The following is a 19,925-nucleotide window of genomic DNA, read 5'->3' on the forward strand; positions in this document are numbered from 1 at the left end:
CATGAATGGGGGGGGCCTGGCCTGGGGAGAAGCATGGCCTTGGCTGCTCATGAATAGGGGGGCCCCTGGGGAGAAACATGCTGCTCATGAATGGGGGGGCCCCTGGCCTGGGGAGAAGCATGGCCTGGCTGCTCATAAATGGGGGGGCCCTGGCCTGGGGAGAAGCATGGCATAGGCTGCTCATGAATGGGGGGGCCCTGGCCTGGGGAGAAGCATGGCATTGGCTGCTCATGAATGGGGGGCCCCTGGGGAGAAGCATGGCTGCTCATGAATGGGGTGGCCCCTGGCCTGGGGAGAAGCATGGCTGCTCATGAATGGGGGGGCTCCTGGCCTGGCTGCTCATGAATGGGGGGGCCCTGGCCTGGGGAGAAGCATAGCATTGGCTGCTCATGAATGGGGGCCCCTGGGGAGAAGCATGGCTGCTCATGAATGGGGGGGGGCCCTGGCCTGGCTGCTCATGAATGGGGGGGCCCCTGGCCTGGGGAGAAGCATGGCCTTGGCTGCTCATGAATAGGGGGGCCCTGGGGGAGATGCTTGGCTGCTCATGAATGTTGGGCCCCAGGGAGAGATGCTTGGCTGCTCATGAATGGGGCGGCTCAAGGGGGGAGAAGAAACCTGAATCAGGCGGCCCACATAGGAGGAGAAGCAGCATAAACTGGGGGGCCAAATGGGGAGAAGCAGCATAAACTGGGAGTGCCACATAGGGCGATAAGCACTATGCCAAAAGTAGACTGCATTTGGGGGAGAGCATTATGAAACAAAGGGAAACGGGGGTGCCTATATATATTACCTGGAGGCTGTCTTGGGCTATATATATTATATAGAGGCTATGCTGGGCTGTATCTATTACCTTAAAGCTATGCTGAACTGTATATATTAACTGGAGGCTTTGCTGGGCTGTATTATATATTTCCTGGAGTCTGTGCTGGGCGCTGTATATATTACCTGAAGGCTGTGGCTGTACTGTATATGTTAACTGGAATATGTGGTGGGCTGTATATATTAACTGGAGGCTGTGCTGGGCTGTATATATCACCTGGAGGCTGTGGTGGGCTGTATATATTACCTGAAGGCTGTGCTGGGCTGTACATATTAACTGAAGGCTATGCTCGGCTGTATACCATATTTTATTTGGAGGCTGTGCTGGGCTGTATATATTAACAACTAGAGGCAATGCTGGGCTAGTGGGCTATATATGTTACTTGGAGGCTGCAACTGGCAAATAATAAATACAGCCCAGCAGCACCCTACAGATATTATATCCAGCCCTGCATAGCCTCAATATTAGATATACAGTACATTTACGGTGGGAAATCTGCAGCAAAAATTGACATTGTGTAGATTTTCCCGCTCTAAAAATCACAGCATATCCGCTGTATATTTTAGTGGCACCATGTAACGCGGATCTAGCACAACTGCACTTGCCGCGGCCGGCCACAAGCCCGAAAGAGAATGAACGGGGCTTGCCAGATCAGTGCCACAAGTCGCCCGTTAGGCGGCAGAGGTGCGGAAGTCTGCCGAATCTGCTGCTAGTAGGGGGGAGGGGCCCGAAAAATTTCTTGCACAGGGGCCCACTACAGTCTGTGTCCGCCCCTGCAGCTAATTGTTATATGATTAAGAACCATATTTGTGTGGCAATTGGCCATAGCGGCGCACGTACTTTTGGCCATCAGCGGCCAGCCGTACCATCACTGCACCATCTTCCCTACCCTTAGGGGTATTTGTTATCATAAAACAATTAGTAAATTAAGTTTTATCAATTATTCCCCGCCAGACTACACGGTAATCTATTCTGTGTGATTAGTGTCTAGGAATCTGACAGGTTTTGGCTCTAATTTTCAAGATCCAGAGAAGGTTGTAATTATGACACCTTATATGCAAGCTTATACAGTCATGGCCAAAAGTATTGACACCCCTGCAATTCTGTCAGATAATACTCAGTTTCTTCCTGAAAATGATTGCAAACACAAATTCTTTGGTATTATCTTCATTTAATTTGTCTTAAATGAAAAAACACAAAAGAGAATGAAGCAAAAAGCAAAACATTGATCATTTCACACAAAACTCCAAAAATGGGCCGGACAAAAGTATTAGCACCCTCAGCCTAATACTTGGTTGCACAACCTTTAGCCAAAATAACTGCGACCAACCGCTTCCGGTAACCATCAATGAGTTTCTTACAATGCTCTGCTGGAATATTAGATCATTCTTCTTTGGCAAACTACTTCAGGTCCCTGATATTTGAAGGGTGCCTTCTCCAAACTGCCATTTTTAGATCTCTCCACAGGTGTTCTATGGGATTCAGGTCTGGACTCATTGCTGGCCACCTTAGAAGTCTCCAGTGCTTTCTCTCAAACCATTTTCTAGTGCTTTTTGAAGTGTGTTTTGGGTTATTGTCCTGCTGGAAGACCCATGACCTCTGAGGTAGACCCAGCTTTCTCACACTGGGCCCTAAATTATGCTGCAAAATTTGTTGGTAGTCTTCTGACTTCATAATGCCATGCACACGGTCAAGCAGTCCAGTGCTAGAGGCAGCAAGGCAACCCCAAAACATCAGGGAACCTCCGCCATGTTTGACTGTAGGGACCGTGTACTTTTCTTTGAATGCCTCTTTTTTCTCCTGTAAACTCTATGTTGATGCTTTTGCCCTAAAAGCTCTACTTTTGTCTCATCTGACCAAAGAACATTCTTCCAAAATGTTTTAGGCTTTTTCAGGTAAGTTTTGGCAAACTCCAGCCTGGCTTTTTTATGTCTCGGGGTAAGAAGTGGGGTCTTCCTGGGTCTCCTACCATACAGTCCCTTTTCATTCAGATGCCGACGGATAGTACGGGTTGACACTGTTGTACCCTCGGACTGCAGGGCAGCTTGAACTTGTTTGGATGTTAGTCGAGGTTCTTTATCCAACATCCGCACAATCTTGCGTTGAAATCTCTTGTCAATTTTTCTTTTCCATCCACATCTAGGGAGGTTAGCCACAGTGCCATGGGCTTTAAACTTCTTGATGACACTGTGCACGGTAGACACAGGAACATTCAGGTCTTTGGAGATGGACTTGTAGCCTTGAGATTGCTCATGCTTCCTCACAATTTGGTTTCTCAAGTCCTCAGACAGTTCTTTGGTCTTCTTTCTTTCCTCCATGCTCAATGTGGTACACACAAGGACACAGGACAGAGGTTGAGTCAACTTTAATCCATGTCAACTGGCTGCAAGTGTGATTTAGTTATTGCCAAGACCTGTTAGGTGCCACAGGTAAATTACAGATGCTGTTAATTACACAAATTAGAGAAGCATCACATGATTTTTCGAACAGTGCCAATACTTTTGTCCACCCTCTTTTTTATGTTTGATGTGGAATTATATCCAATTTGGCTTTAGGACAATTCTTTTTGTGTTTTTTCATTTAAGACAAATTAAATGAAGATAATAATACCAAAGAATTTGTGTTTGCAATCATTTTCAGGAAGAAACTGAGTATTATCTGACAGAATTGCAGGGGTGTCAATACTTTTGGCCATGACTGTATAAAAATTTAATCTTTATTATTTCATTGTCATTATTGCATTGTTAGAAGCTAGTCTATTACATAGTCTATTGAGCCTTCAGGATATCATAGGGTGACCAATCAAAAAATGCCAACTCAGCTCCAATGACGTAATCCTAATAACAGTTGCATTACCTACTTTTATAAATGCTCTCTGTGTAAGGTATTTAGTTTGAGGATTTCATAGCATTAACATGTTCCTATATGTTTTTTCAGATATGCCTCATTCTTGCATTAACAAAATGAATAGTTTTTCTACATATGAGGAAAAGTCAATTTTGCGTTACAAAGGCAAAACTTGACTACCATGATAAGGAAAGCCTACAACCTGTACTTTGGCTGCAGAATAGGAGATCAGGACAAGAGTTGGGCTCCACACATATGCTGCAATAGAACTGCATCACATCTTACCCAGTGTGACGAGCGTCAGCTTACGCTGAGTCGTTTTTCTTTGAATGAGTGGACCCTCTGGGCCGTGGCGCCCACCCACCTAGGGCGAGCTGACCTAGTGAGGAACCACCCCCTATACAGGGAGTGTCAGGGGCAAGACCAAGGGGGTGAGCCACCACAGCAGCTGGACCAGACGGCCGGCTCAGGAAGCAAGACAAGACGAGACAAGGCATTAGTTCAAGTAAACTTCATTCAGGAACACTTCAGGGTACAACAGGTGCGAAGGTGAACACACAAAGAACACAAAGCAAGATGCGGGGAAGGGCACGCCGCGAGGTCCAAGGCATGAGGAACTCTTCAAGGTAAAACAGGTGCAAAACGTGAACACACAGAATCCATATAACAAGGTGCGTGAGAGGGCACGCCAAAGTCCAAGGCAGGGTGCGAGGAATCGGACTCCGGAAGACTGGCAAGGGCTGACAGGGTCCAGGCATCAGAGTGCAGACATCTGGCTCCAGACCTCCGGCAGTAGTCAGCTGGCTTCAGGAATCCGGCAGACAAACTAGGAGACAAAACAGGGTGCGTGCAAGGAGACACGCCAGGATCAGATTCACAGAACGGAGACCTGCGCATGCCGAGGGGCATGCCAGAGACGGGTACAAGGACGGAGGCCTGCGCGTGCGAGGGCACGCCAGGGAGGAGCACAAGGACGGTGGCCTGTGCGTGCGAGGCCACACCAGGGACAGGTTCAATGGCATCGGAATCCGGGGTGCTGGCATCGACCGACAGGGTCCAGGAATCAGGCTACGGACATCAGCTACGGACATCAGGCCACAGTCATCTAGGTCCGGACCTCTGGCAGCGGTCGGCAGGTTACGGAATCCGGCAGGCAAACTAGGGTTCAGAGCAGAGCAAAAGAGGCAAAAGGCTTTGTGCAAGAGTAACACGAAAAGGAACAGTGCGAGAACCAGCGTGCGTACAAGGGAGCACGGAAACCACGGCTGGGGCAACGGCAGGTGGTACCGACGGTGGCATAAGCAGGCGGGCACGACTAGAGGCGGCACCGCTGCGGCTCACGCAGCCGGTAACCACTATAGCACTGGACGGGGGCACGGCTGAGGCACACAGGCGAGCACGGCTAGAGGCGGCACGGCTGAGGCACACCAGGCAGGCACAGGCGACCAGGCACGTGCACGGAGGCAAGGAGCCACAAGGTAGGGCTAGGCAAAGATACAGGACAGAGACGCGTGCAGACAGCAGGGCAAAGCCTAGTACGAAAAGTGCAAGAGCGCACGAAGTATCAGAGACAAGGCATAGAGTAGTAGATAGGACCCTGCACATGCAAAGGACATGCCAGGGGCAAAGTACAAGGCGAGGCCTGCGCATACCGAGGGGCACGCCAGGGACAGAGCACAGAACGGAGACCTGCACGTGTAGACAGACACGTCAGGGACAGGGACAGAGTCTAGCAGCGGAGCGTAGACCAAAGCTCAGAGCAGGGCCAAGGGAGAACCTTGGGACTAGACAGGGTACAGAGCGGAGGCCTGCATGTGTAAGAAGACATGCCAGGGACAGGGTACAGAACGGACATAACAAGAAGACGTAGCAAGGACAAACAGAGCACGGAGGACAACACGAAACAAAGCACAAGACAAGAGACGGAATACGAGCACGGAGCATGTTCAGAGACGCACGACAGAGCAGAGTGCAAGGACACAGAATGGAGGGAGCAACCCCACAGACCAAGCAGCCATGCAGAGAAGCAACACAATACTCAGGCCCTGAGCATAGGAAGGGGCGGTCTGATATAGGGCATAGCACCACCACTTCCGGGTCAGGACCAGGGAAGAGCTTCAAGTTCAGATCCTCTAGGATCACAGAGCGCAGTCACATGATCAGGATTCCAGACATGCAGGGATCATTCCAGAACCGGACAGTGCAGGATCCTAGGAAAGGTCACATGATCAGGGTTTCAGACATGCAGAAACGATTGCAGAACCGGACAGTGCAGGATCCTAGGAAAGGTCACATGATCAGGGTTTCAGACATGAAGAGACGAATGCAGAACCAGCCTATGCTAGAACATAGGAAGGACACATGATCAGGGATTCTAGACATGACGAGATGATCACAGAATGCAGAGTAGAAACGCAGGCATCCTGCAGCTCCACAGACATGAGGTGAGTGTGCACACTGCTCTAGGGAACATGCAGGATAGCAGACATGAGATGCGCGTGCACACTGCTCCAGGGGTTCTTGAGGCAAAACAGACAAGGCAGACATGGCAGACATGACACCCAGTGGTTGCATAGAAAGAGGCAATCTATGCCTTTTGCAGTCCCAATGATCTGGAGGGCACAAACCGATCACACTACCAATTACTATTTCTGCATGGTGCCCCCCATTAGGAAAGGAGTTTCAAGTATGAAGAAGTGGACTTTACAGTATCCAAACATTCCATCTGCAATACACCAAATATGATATATAGAAGAACTGCTGGTTTCAAAAGCACCATAAACATCTTCAGTCGCGTCAAGTGAGGAAGAAGAGGGCACTTGTTGTCATGAACCATCTACCTCTCACGATAGACTTTCTGTCGGCAAATTCTACTGAACCACACCTTATAACACAAAGTGAACAGAGCGATCTTGTTACAGATTTGGATCTGCCCAGGAGTACGGCTGAGCTCTTAGGTTCCAGGCTACAGCAGTGTACTGTAATCTCCTAGCAGGTGATGATTAGATTTCTTTGTTCATCAACCATGATAAAGATCATGTCCATTACTTCTTCATAGAGGGAGATCTTGTGGCATGCAACAACATCAACAGTTTAATGGAAGCTTTGAAGACAAGTGATAATCCAGAGGAATGGAGGCCCTTCATCGATTCATCCAAAACAAACCTAAAAGCAGTCTTGCTGCATAATGGCAATGCGCGCTACGTCCAATTCCAGTTGGTTATGAAGTCCACATGAAAGAAACCTACAACAGCTGTTGAGGTGCCTGAACTATGAACAACTTTTGTGGCACCCCTGTGGGGACTTAAAGGTGGTTGTCATCTTACTTGGTCTCCAGGGTAGATACACCAAATACTGCTGCTTTCTATGTGAGTGGGATAGTAATGCAAGAGAATACCATTACAATATAAAAGACTGAACTCTCCGACATTCACTTCAGCCAGGGAGCAAAAATGTCCTGCATCCAACACTTGATGACCCATATAAGATTTTGATACAACCATTGCATATCAAGTTGGACCTAATGAAGAGCTTTGTAAAGGCAATGGATAAGAATGCAAAAGCATTCAAGTATTTCAATACTGTAAATTTACAAGGTTGAGTGAAGCAAAGGTAAAGGAAGGAGTCTTTAATATATCTCAGATTTGTAAGCTTCTTCAAGATGAGTTTATCGGTTTGTTGCAGGGCAAAGATAAGGCTGCATGGGTAGCATTCGCATTAGCTGTATCTAATTTTTTGGGAAACTCAAGAGCAGATAGTTTGATTTGCATTAGACTTTTTTCCACCAAGCTGTGGAGCACTGAGCGACGAGAACGGTGTGAGCTATTTCGGCTATAGAGAAAAGATATCAAGGGAAATAGAATCCATCAATGCTTGCAGATTACTGCTGAACAATTGTGAGAGATGATCCGATGCAGGAGTACAAGAGACAAGCAAAAAAGTGTTGTCACTGAATAAGAACCACATTTTGTAGTGCAATTTCTGTGACTTAGAATTGTTGCTAAATTTCCTCTAACTAAAGACCAGAGAACTGGCATACCAAAATATTCTGCATCTTTATATTTGCAAAAACAATAATGTTTCAAAGTACTGAAATTTTATGCATTAATTGTATGTAACATTAAAAGGAAAACGCTTTGACATAGAAAAAAGAGGCAACTAATAATTTTAATTGCTAGATTTGAAGTCAGGAGGTCAAAATCATTAACAAATGACTCATTTCCAAACTGAACCTGACAACTTCTGAAAATATGTAGAACAGTGTAATCTGCTGCAAAGATAACTAAATGTGAAGATTTTTCCCACGATAGAGCAGCCATACTGATGTTTCACAAAATTGGTATTATTTACATCTATACCCATTAGTTTAGTAGGATATACTATGCATTTACATGGTCCAATGCACTTGATTCCAAGTACAGTTCTCCCCCAATTGCATAGCAATAGAGGGGCATCCGGTTAGTGGCCATCACATGTTGCTTAATTGCAGCTTTTTTTTCTTTCTGCATCAAGAACCAGAAGAGTGTTAGCAGGGAAAATGCTGCGTATTGTCACTTTTTTGCATACGCTTTTATGCAATGATTATGTTTATATGTTATATTCGTAAAAAGCAGTGTGTCTATGAGATTTCAGAAATCTTAGTGATTATGTCGGTACTGTAAACCGCTGTTATTTTACACACTAAATGAGCTGCAAAAATATCACATGTGAACATGTGATGACCTAGGATAGGATAGACTGATATCAGATCAGTGGGAGTCCGATACCCCGCACCCCCATCAGCTGTTATCACCTCCAACAGCAAAGAGATGTAAACATTGAATGAAGCGGAACAGCGCCATATATGGTTTACTGGCCATTGCCAGGCATTGCAGATCAGCTCCCATTAAAATGGGGAAATTGATAAATGTACATGTGGTGGATCTGTTGGCTGTCTTGATGAGTGTTTTTTTTTTAAATTTTGCATTCTCCACATTATAACAATAATGTTGTGCTGTTCTGTTATTCCTCCTAGAATTTTACGAATATAATGACAGCCGGTAGTCAGCAGTTAGGGGGTGTTCCTCCACGCAGTCACATTGTCCAATCACTGCTGACATTATCCACCTGTGTAGCGACACGCCCCTTTGACATGAGAAATGGTACCACCCAGATGTAAATTTAACCATACATTTCTACTAGAACTAACAGAGCAACTGCATAATAATGGGAGAGATGTAAAAAAAAGATGATCCAGAATTTTAATATAGGAAATGCAAAAAAAGCTGAGAAGTCCTCTTTATAGATGACCTTTTGTCTCTCCTGATGTGTCCGTTTTAGTAAATACTTGAAATCCCCATAATAGAACAATTGTGATTTTTTTTTGGTTTCTAAGACTTCTGCATTGTGACGTTCCTCTGTTATCATTCCTCGAAATACATAAATAAACAGTTGGGTGTTACAAGTAGACTTGTGCGTCTGTTCACCGTCTGCCACTGTCCAATCAGTGCTAACACTAGCTATATAGAGATCGGCTCCTTTCCTGGGGAAAACAGTAATATCCAGTTGTAAATGTATTCATAAATTTCTAGGAAAAAATAAAAAAATATTCTGAATTGAGAGTCCTCAGTGGTTGATACCTTTTAATGGCTAACTGAAAAGATGGTAACACATTGCAAGCTTTCGAGACTACTCTTCATCAGGCTAGACTAATACAACATCTGAAGAATCACATATATATGCACAACACAGCACAGAAAAAATGCAATAGATAAGACAATGCCTGATGAAGAGACCTGAGTAGTCTGGAAAGCTTGCAATGTGTTACCATCTTTTCAGTTAGCCATTAAAAGGTATCAACCACTAAGGACTCTCAATTCTGAATATTCTTCTATCTACTGGCAAACACGGTACAAAGATATACATCTTTCCTGTAGGAAAAAATAAATGAGATTCCGCACAATGTGAAGCTCTAAAAAACATGATCCATAATTCAGGAAAACAAGTATTTCCTGATGTCAGGTCCTTGGATGCAACAGTTTTCTCCGAGCCTACCTTCCATTTTCCATGTCATGTGCTGTTTTATCAGGATCCCCAGAATGTGACGTAATGCAGAAAATGATGAATGTTATTATCAATGATATTACTCATTCTATCAATAAATAAATCAATAAATCACTGTTAAAAGATCAATACGTTCTTCATTCTCTAGCATGTAATGGATTTCTATCGGATTTGTGTCAGATGAATTATACATATGAACAAATGCTAAGAAAAAAAATGTAAATGAATCCAAAATGCATTATCCAGCAGCAAAAAGAATAGTGAGAATCTGGCAAATGTGCAATAGTCTAGACAAGTGCAGTGTGATATCCAACCTCTAAGGTGAAGGACAGAGCAGGCACACGTATGGCGGTGTACGGTGTGAACTGGGGGCGATACAGGCAGCAATGTCAATCATCATGCAGCGTAATCTGGCGCCTTACCAATCTCTACCGCTTCCCTTGCAGGATGACATCACATTTTAAGTTACACTGATGACATTTTGGTTTTACATTGAGACTAAAAGAAATCATTTTGAATATTTTTTTTTGCATTTAAAGGGTCATGGATTAAAAAAAAAAAGCAGAGATGTTGTTAGTGGCGAGAGAAGAGGTCATTGATTGATGCAGTAATGCAGACAACACTGTGTTCCTCTCAGTCCCAGGCCAGGGAGACATGAGATATGGCAGAAGTGTGGGGCACTGACTTGGCAGATGATGTGCAATGAAATCCACTGTACACAAGGTTCTCAGCAGACAATGCTGGCTCTGTCCCTATTCACACCTGTCTGCTGGAGGATTTCTCCATTGACAGCAACCTGGAAGCCAAAGAGCAAAGGGAACAGGTTGCAGACAGAGGAGAGCTGCAGCACCCTGGCTCCATGAAGGAGGAGGAGATGATGGCGAAGTCTTACCTACCCTATGGAGGCGAGTCCTGCCCTGACTGGTAATCCATCAGCAGCGGCACCTGCTGTGCAGGCGAGGAGGAGACCAGCACCATTCCTCCTGGTTACATGCTGCTGCCTGGCAAGGGGCACGTACTGCAGCCCCCTGCCCACCTCCCCGGGCTCTGGTGGCCAGCTTCACCATGTCCTTCTCCTTGCTGCTCAGGAGACTGTTCTCCTGCTGCACTTTGCTGGTAATCCAATGCTCCAAGGAGCGATGCTGGCAGCTCAGCCCATACTACAAGACTGAGCATCTGCTGCCACTGACAGGGAGGACGGAGAGAGGGGGGAGGGAAGGAGCAGCCGAGGAATGCAGAGGTGCCTGCAGCCTGAGCCATCAGAGGAGGGAGGAGACAGAGGCAGGCTCAGCGAGCTCAGGCCACCTCCTTCCTAAGAAGGTGGCAGAGTACACCTGCACCGTGCAGATAAAGCCAGGAGCCCCCAGCAGTCATGGAGAGAGGGCATCAGTCTCCTCTTCATGCAGGCTGCTTTATCTGCAGACCACTGATAAAGGACAAGGGGGCTTTTAGGATAATGTTCCAGATCTTTATCCCCCCCTTCAGGGATCTCCAGGCTGCACAGACCAATGGCTGACACAAGTCACTAGCTTGGTGCTAATTGCCACCAGTTGTAAGGTCACACAGCGGCGGAATATTGTGTAGTCACAAAGAGCGGTGCGGGGTGATCGTCACCTTGAAAAAGCGCCCACCTGTATCAGCAGTGTGGGCTGCAAACGTTTCCTGCAAATCTTCATTTTGGAAAAAAAGTTAGGGTTCAGTCATTCGCCCGGTAGTCAAGTACCTGTGTTTTTAGTCTATGGGGCTGTGAACGTGGTCGGGTTTTTTGAGGATGGAGTGTTCGCCATAAAAAAATGGAGACATGCTCAATTCCGATCCAAGTCTTGAATCAAACTCGAAAACGCAAGTCTATAGGTCAGTGAAAAAATTGGGCAGATAGCCGATGCTATCCGTCTGTCATGCCATCTGATTCCCAGATTTGTTTGGTAGGAGAAGCTTCAGAAAATGTTTTGTGCTACAAAAAAACCTGGTGAAACTCTGATCCAAAACACTGAGAAAAATCAGTCCGCTTTTTTTTTTTTTTGGCATGAGACAAAAATCCCTAATATCTGAATGAGGCCTAAATATAAAGTCTTATCACTTCCTATTATCTGAGGCCACTTTCACACATTCAGTATTCAGTGAGTTTTTTACCTCAGTATCTGTATGCCAAATCCAGATGTGGGTGATAAATCCAGAAGTGGTGACGTGTTTCTATTATACTTTTCCTCTGACTGTTCCACTCCTGGTTTTGGCTTACAAATACTGAGGTAAAAAACTGACCAAATACTGAATGTGTGCACATGGCCTAATAGAAACACGTCACCACTTCTGTATTTATCACCCACTCCTGGTTTTGGCTTACAGATACTGAGGTAAAAAACTCACCAAATACCCAATGTGTGAATGTGACCCCATTGTAACAATAATTGATTTGTGCAAAAGAGGATAAAAGATCAACAATAGTCGCTACAACAGGACCGGTTCGTCCCGAAAACATTGATTTCTCTCATATGCAGACAACAAACCAATTCCCAACAATGTGGTTGATCACTTTTTCATGTTTGGTCAGTTTATACCACCAGCGTTTCATGCACAGTACCACCTTCACCAGGTAATGGAGGAGGAAGAAAGAGCTGCTCCTTGTGGGACATGTGGGTGGAATGGTTGGGTTTCTTTAATTGCCATCTAATGTGTGAAATTAAGGAGACATTATTACTGCATAGGGGCCATTATAAGTGTAAGGCAGCCACAATGGGAGACATTATAGTGAATGGGGGGCATTATACTGCAAGGGGTCCAGAATGAGTGATATTAATTATTACTTTATGAGGTACATTATATTGAATAAGGGACATTATACTGTTTTGGGACCACAATGGGGTACATTATCAGTGTATTGTGGCTACACTGGGGGACATTATTACTGTATGGGGCCATAATGGGTGATATTATTACTTTATGGGGGCCAGAATGGTGGAAATTATACTGAATAGGGGACAATATACTGTTTTGTGACCACATTGGGGTATATTTTCAGTGTATTCATAGAATCATAGAATCGTAGAGTTGGAAGGGACCTCCTGGGCCATCTAGTCCAACCCCTTGCTCAAAGGGGGCTACATTGGGGGATATCAATACTTTATGAGGGCCAGAATGGGTAACATTTCTAAAGTGAAAAAGGGTGACATTACTGATATGATATACCATCCAGTGTCCATTCTGCCAGTGTTTCTGTTCCGCCAGACACACCAACTCCGTACCTGCATTCCTGACCCTTGGGTTCGGCTGCTGCAGTACTGGGGACTGCCCTGGAGTGGTACCTGGTGGCTGCCTACAGCTCAAGTCTAAACTCACCATCAGAGTGTAGGAGGGTGGACTGACCTATGGACCTGTCTGATGCAGAAGGAACATGTAAAATATGTTGTGTAAATGTTTGTATACATGTCTAAGGAAACAGCTAGAATTAGTAAGAGACAGTGTAGTACCGGGTTTTGGCCACAAGATGGAGACATAGGGTAGTGAGAAAAGGACTTAACGGCAGCTTTAGGCTAGGGAAACGCAGAGTCATGGTGGGTGGAGTTACGGGACTGAGAAGGGGATTTCCAGATTAAGGAGATAAAAGGAGACTAGGAGGGGGGTGGCCCTGGACTGGACAGCTGCTGACTAACATAGGCTTGGGGTACAGGACTGCTGGACACTGAAGGGGCAGTAAGTGTCGCAGCGGGCAGACTCGGCTGGGGGAAGCGCTGTGGCCGTGGGCTTAATGGCAGTCACGGTGAAAGAACCTGGAGGGTCTTTGCCAACAGGAGTAGGAGGAGGTGACGGGTACCCGGGCCTAGGAGCAGAAGCTGACGTGTTTGCTGCGGATGTTAAGAGGACACCCAATAAAGTTGGACCTGGTTGAACGAGTTTCTGCGTCTGTCGTCATTCTGTCTCGCAGCCGAAAGGACCCACCCCCCAGTCGGCACACGTACTACAAGTGGTGTAGTTGGCAGGATCCATCACTGCCCACCCACATCAACACAGGCGGTGAGACCGTGCCGAAGATTTAAAGGACCCGAGCTGAACGGGTTGAATATTTGCTGGAGTGGTTTACAATCTAGGACTGTGATTGACTTTGCTGAAAGAAACCCAGAAAAAGACTTTGCGCACTTGCAGAAATGGCTATGGCACTTGAATGTCCGAAAGAACTGGAGAAGTTTGGTGCCACATTGGATTACGAGGGGCAGCTATGCAGAGCCCTCCCCTGGGGGGGAGCGGTGTACATCAAGTGACACCCGCCCCTTCCCACTGAGCGCTGGAAAATGGGTGGAGAGGCCGGAGGAGGCCCCAACCTGGAACGGCAGTGATACTGATGGGAAAGCTGGGTGCCTCTAAAGGAAAGCTTGGCACTGTTCCAGGTTGAAAGACTCAGGCGGGAGGTGGAGTCCCCAACAGCCGGAGCTGGGAGCAGACAGAAGCAGCAAGCTCTCACCCGTCTTGAAGATCTGTTGCAGATGGAGTTCCCGACGACTGAGCCTGCAACCCCAGAGCTGGATCGTCCAGCGGAGACTCGTCCGCTCTCTCCACAGTCCACGCCGGGGACAGCGCGAACCCGCACTTCAGCCAGAGGAACCACCGCTCACGCTCCCTGCGGAACAATCGTGCCTGGAGGCTGTTCCTGCCGGACGGCTGGAAGGAGAACGACAGTACAACCCAGACAGCGGCATCGGAAGTGACGTCGAGGCGGCAGGGCCTACTCAGGAGGAGCCTATGGAGACCCCGGCCTCCCGCATGCAGCATTACCTGCTGGAGCTGAGGGTCGGACAGAGCGGAGCCACGACATCAGATGGGGTGAGTGCATCCTTACCCTGACTGGTGGCAGACCGCGTAGCCTCAACGCTGTCCCACTGCGAGGACACGAGGCCCAAGGTCCATGTCACCGGGCCCCCACGCTCCTGCTCGGCATCCCCTGAGACTACCGTACCCTCCGGAGAAGATGTCAGTCCCCGTGCAGAGGCAGCTGAGGACGCCTCTGCCCCTGATTCTTCCCCTCGGTTTGGGGGCTCTGCGGCTGCAGAGTTCTCTTCGGCCCGAGCCAGGGCCTGGGTCTCCCTTAGGGATGCGGCCCGTGACACACGCCGCGGAACTCTCCGTGGCCCCTTCTTACCCTTCTAGTACATGCTTATACCATCTAGGACTGCCCCACATTCTCCCGGGGTAAGGAACCCTGCAACGCTCGACTGGAGAGTCCATGATCGTCTACGGGACCTGAGGCAGAACTGCTATGGGGGAAGTGGACACTCGTGACCCTGGAACTGGCAGTCATCCTGGGGAGCTCCGCGACGGCGGAGATCCCTGCGGCCGGCAGCCAGGGTCGGTCAGCAGGGGAAGACCCGGAGCACCGCTGAACCATCCGATGGCGGGATTGCTGTGCATGGTTGCACAGCCTGGGGACTTCCGCGACCCCTCAGGGTAAGAAAAACCCTGGTTCCGGCATCGTGGACATACGCTGCGCTCCCCACAAAGGAAGGGGGTGCACCAATATTTGAAGATGTTCTGATAAAGTTTAGAAATGTTAAAAATATGGTAGACAGAATGATAGCTTAAGTGTAGTAAATGTTTAGCAGATATGCAGAATAATTTAAATGTTACTAGAAAAGTGGTAAAATTTGTTATATTGAAAATGTGTTCAAGAAGGTCCAAAAGTGAAGAGAAAGAAAATGCTTGCCATGACCAATCATATAAAAAGGTATAAGATGGTTTTTGATTTGGGACAGACAGTGGTCCACAGGTCAAGTTCTAGGTGGGAGACACCCAAAACGAAAGGGGGGCGGACGATGACTTTGTAGGCTAGAGCCTCGGTCATTTCGCCCTAAAGTTAATGATTGTCTTGAAAGCAGAACAGAGGGGGAGAGTACTCGTTGCAGAGTCTGGGTAGTCCTACCCCAATGAATGAAGATTGCCATAGAGGTGTACCCGCCTGCGAGTAGCCGTCAGCTACTCGGAGTTTAATTACTCCCAGTATCCCGTGTAGAGCTGGAGGGCTCCGGGCTCTGCTGAGCAACCGGCCACACAGGCAAAAGAAAGTGGGAAAGGAAAAAAGAAAAAAATGAAGGATACGGGATTGTCGGGGACGACAGTGTTCAAAGGAAGGGGGTGTGTAGGAGGGTGGACTGACCTATGGACGTGTCTGATGCAGAAGGAACATGTAAAATATGTTGTGTACACTGTTTGCTCAGAATTCATATACATGTCTAAGGAAACAGCTAGAATTAGTAAGAGACTGTGTAGTACCCGGTTTTGGCCACAAGGTGGAGACATAGGGTAGTGAGAAAAGGACTTAGCAGCTTTAGGCTAGTGAAACGCAGGGTCATGGTGGGCGGAGTTACGGGACGGAGAAGGGGATTTCCAGATTAAGGAGATAAAAGGAAAGAGAGTCCCAGGGGCAGGGCAGACACCCAGGAGGAGACAGAAGGGATAAGAGCTCAGGAGAAGATGGAGGGAAGACGAGCTGAAGAGAGAGAGAGGAGAGAGACGGAGACTCGGGGGGGGTGGCCCTGGACTGGACAGCTGCTAACTAACGGAGGGCTGGGGTACCGGACGGCTGGACATTGAAAGGGCAGTAAGTGTTGCAGCGGGCAGACTCGACCGGGGGAAGTGCTGTGGCCGTGGACCTAATGGCAGCCACGGTGAAAGAACCCAGAGGGTCTTCGCCAACAGAAGTAGGAGGAGGTGACGGGTACCCGGGCCTAGGAGCAGAAGCTGACGTGTTTGCTGTGGATGTCAAGAGGACACCCAATAAAGATGGACCTGGTTGAACGAGTTTCTGCGTCTGTCATCAGTCCGTCTCACAGCCGAAAGGGACCACCCCCCCAGTCAGCACACATACTACAAGAGACTCTAGTAAAGACCATGTAGCCGCTCAGTTACGACCTTCCAGGGTAAGTCCACCAGCGAGACATTTTATTTTTGAGATACTGTTACAAAAGGTAACTAAAGCTGTTCTGTGCGGGCAGGACAGTAGATGCCTCTGGATGGAAGCGTGTAATGTGCACAGAAAGAGGTCCAACATGCATGACCAAATAAGAGCTGGCGGGTGTTTCCCATTGGCCACACAGGCTGGTCCTCCTGATGTGCATGTACACCTTACATTTAATATTCTGTGCCGCTGCCTGCCCTCAGAGACACATCCTTGTAAGTGTCTTGTTGTGCTACTAGTCATATCCTGTGCCTGGAGAGGAGCGCTTTGGTTTCTGCCCCATTAGTTGCCTCTTAACTGTGTTTGGATGAAACTTTCAATGTTATATCACTTAAAAGGGTTGTCCACTACTTTCACATTGATGACTCATCTTTACGATAGGTCATCAATGTCTGATCGGCTGGGGTCCGACACCCGGCACCCCCACTGATCAGCTGTTATAGGTGGTGGCAGCTGCCAGCAGGAAGTACTCACTTGCCGTGCTGTTCCATCTGCTTGTAGCCATGTAATACATACAAGGCAGGGTGCTTATTATAAGCCATGTTAGTATAATAAGCCCCCTGCTAACTCCCAAAGACATTACCAATGGCATAAACTGCACTACATGTCATGATCTCATAACAATAAACTGCCTATTTTTACCCTGGATACCAGCTCCCAGCGCGAGCACGCTGGTATCCAGGGTACACAGCGGGTAACTAAGGGACGCACGCGCTTAGTTACCCGCTATTTACCCTGGATACCAGCGTCCTTGCTGGTCCTGATCGCTGGTGAGTCTGCCTATTTGAGTGCTCACCAGCAATCATGTAGCGACGCACCAGCGATCCTGACCAGGTCATATCGTTGTCGGGATCACTGGTGTGTCGTTTAGTGTAACGGGACCCAAAGCCTCTCTCTTCCCACTGCCCTGTAGAGGTGGCATATAGGGTAATAAGGGGTTAATGTCACCTTTGTATTGCAAGGTGACATCAAGCCCTGTTAGTAATGGAGAGGCGTCAATAAGGCACCTATCCATTACTAATCCTATAGTTGTTAAGGGTTAAATAAACACATTTCTGATGGGACTACTTTCCCATCATTGGCAATGCTAGGCACTGTGAGCATTCAATGCCGGAAGGGAGCAGTAGTCCCATCAGACAACAGCTGCTTACACATACCCTCACACCCCAGCACTCACAACAGGGACACACGCACACACAGACATGCACACAGTCTCCGCCCACACACTTCCCTCCTCCCGATCTGCAGCGTTTCTCGCACCCACATCTGCAGCAAATCCGCAGATCTTTTTTACATCTGTGGTTTTGCTGCGGATGTGCCTGATTCAATGGAAGTCAATGGGTGCAGAAACGCTGCAGATCCGCAAAAAGAATTGACATGCTATGGAGAAAAAAAACGCTGCAAATCTGCACGGATTATTCCGCAGCATGCGCACAACCAATCTCCATTTCCCTTATATTAACATTGGCTGTGCACTACTCTGCGGATTTGATGCGAATCTGTATGGAAAAACGCTGCAAATCAGCATCGAAATCTGCAATGTGTGCACACAGCCTAATGATCGTTTACATGATTATTCATGTTCGTGTGCATAAAATAGCATAGTTTTTGACAGCACTTTACCTTTTTTAAACAGGATAATCTGCTGTCCAGGAAGTTTAAAAGTAATTTACAAGGAATCCGTCAGCTTTTTTTTTTGCTATGTTATCCGAGACCAGCATAATATAGGGAAAGAGAGCTTGATTCCAACGATGTTTCACTTACTGGACTGCTTGGTATAGTTTCAATTGAATCCCTGTTTTATCTGTTATAGATGTAGCACTGGTCATAATGTTAAAGGGAATCTAATGTAAAAAAATGCTAGTAACCTGCAGTTATTATTATTTACTAGATAGATGCCCGATGCTATCGCATCGGGAGGGTGGTAATGTCAAGATGGGGGCAGGCTTTGCAGCGTTGAGAATCTCTCCCCCCCATCCACCTATCCACTCTCTCTTTCCCCATGTGCTGACTTCTGCCGTATGTGCTCACTTCTTTGACCTGTCTATCCCATGTGCTATCCCCCTTGTCTGCTGTCTCTCTCCTTCCTGTGCTGTGTTCTCCCTGTAAAATAGCGACAGGGTAGTTGTCATGTCAGCACAATCCATACTCACTGTGCTTTCTGCTGCTTCTTCCCTTCTATGTCCCCATTCTTCCTTGCGTTCAAAGGACAGAAGGCAGAGTCCAAAGCAACTTTAAACAAAACGGGTTTATTGTCTTCAGGACACAGCACATCCACACTTTTCCCAGTATAAGCAATGCATTTTCTTCGTCTTTCCCTAACATCTTCTGCTTCAAAGGAATAGGCTACAAAGATATAACGGGACGAAGATCCAAGTGAAAACGCCACTTCAGTATATCTCCCTGAAACCGACTTCGTCCCAGACTCGTAAATACTATCTACTGGGTCGTCCACCCTTCAATGGTTATCCTGCCTGCGCACTTTCACGGTGGCCACTCTAACTTCTTCTGTACCCAAGCTTCTTCTGTAAACAAACTTGTTCTGTAAATTCTTCACTACGTTGCTGCGTATACTGTGCTCTTAACTCTTCTCTCCTTTCTTTATGCTCCCATTCCTCTTGGATTGCTGGGCTTCTGCTTCTAATGTTACGTGATAGTTGAGCAGAACAGGCCAGAGGCCACCTGAGCAGCACACAGGGGTCTAACCCTGATTGACTATATCCAGGAAATCTCACTACCTTATTCCCCAGCTATCCTTCCTAGTATTAACCTCTAAGTGTCCAACAACTAAACCATAACATGCAGTGTACTCAGTGCCCCCATCTAGTGGCCCTTTTCCCTAACTGCACTGTCCCTATCTTACTCTTCATACAAGAGTACGAAAACATGACACAAAGCATATATTACAACTATAAAGATAAATGTACATAGCAGGATGAACATTTAAAGGGGCTAAGCCCTGACCCCCTTACATCCCCTCATGTGCTGTCCCGTTTGAGCTGTCTCCCCCCCTGTTCTCTGTCTCTCTCACCCCTGTGCGCTTTCTCTCTCCCCCATCTGCTGTCTTCTCATTGTGTCTGACCGTGTACAGAACATACCACATCTCCTGGGCAGGGGAGGAAGCAAAAGACAATACTGACATTACAGCAGGAGATCGCAGAGGATACATTTTGTGAGGTAAAATATTGTTTAAAAACAGTCAGTGAAATATTTTACCTCACAAAATGAATCCTCTGTGATCCCCTGCTGTAATGTCTGTATTGTCTTTTGCCT

At 47.2% G+C, this 19,925-nt stretch overlaps 1 protein-coding gene across 15 annotated transcripts in view; it reads right to left on the reverse strand.

Annotated features, from left to right (window-relative positions):
* SRCIN1 (SRC kinase signaling inhibitor 1) overlaps positions 1-19,925 on the reverse strand; it is a 673,416-nt gene that overhangs the window by 221,127 nt on the left and 432,364 nt on the right. Inside the window, exon 1 of one of the 15 annotated variants that reach the window (XM_073572501.1) lies at positions 10,606-11,042. The exons of the other annotated variants lie outside the window; for them this stretch is intronic. The gene's annotated coding sequence lies outside the window, so the exon portion shown is untranslated. Of the gene's footprint in view, positions 1-10,605; positions 11,043-19,925 lie in introns of those variants that run through there. 15 annotated transcript variants of the gene reach the window in all.

Source organism: Dendrobates tinctorius, unplaced genomic scaffold (assembly GCF_039654945.1).
Source record: "Dendrobates tinctorius isolate UK_male_01 unplaced genomic scaffold, ASM3965494v1 ptg000032l, whole genome shotgun sequence".
Taxonomy (NCBI): Eukaryota; Metazoa; Chordata; class Amphibia; order Anura; family Dendrobatidae; genus Dendrobates; species Dendrobates tinctorius.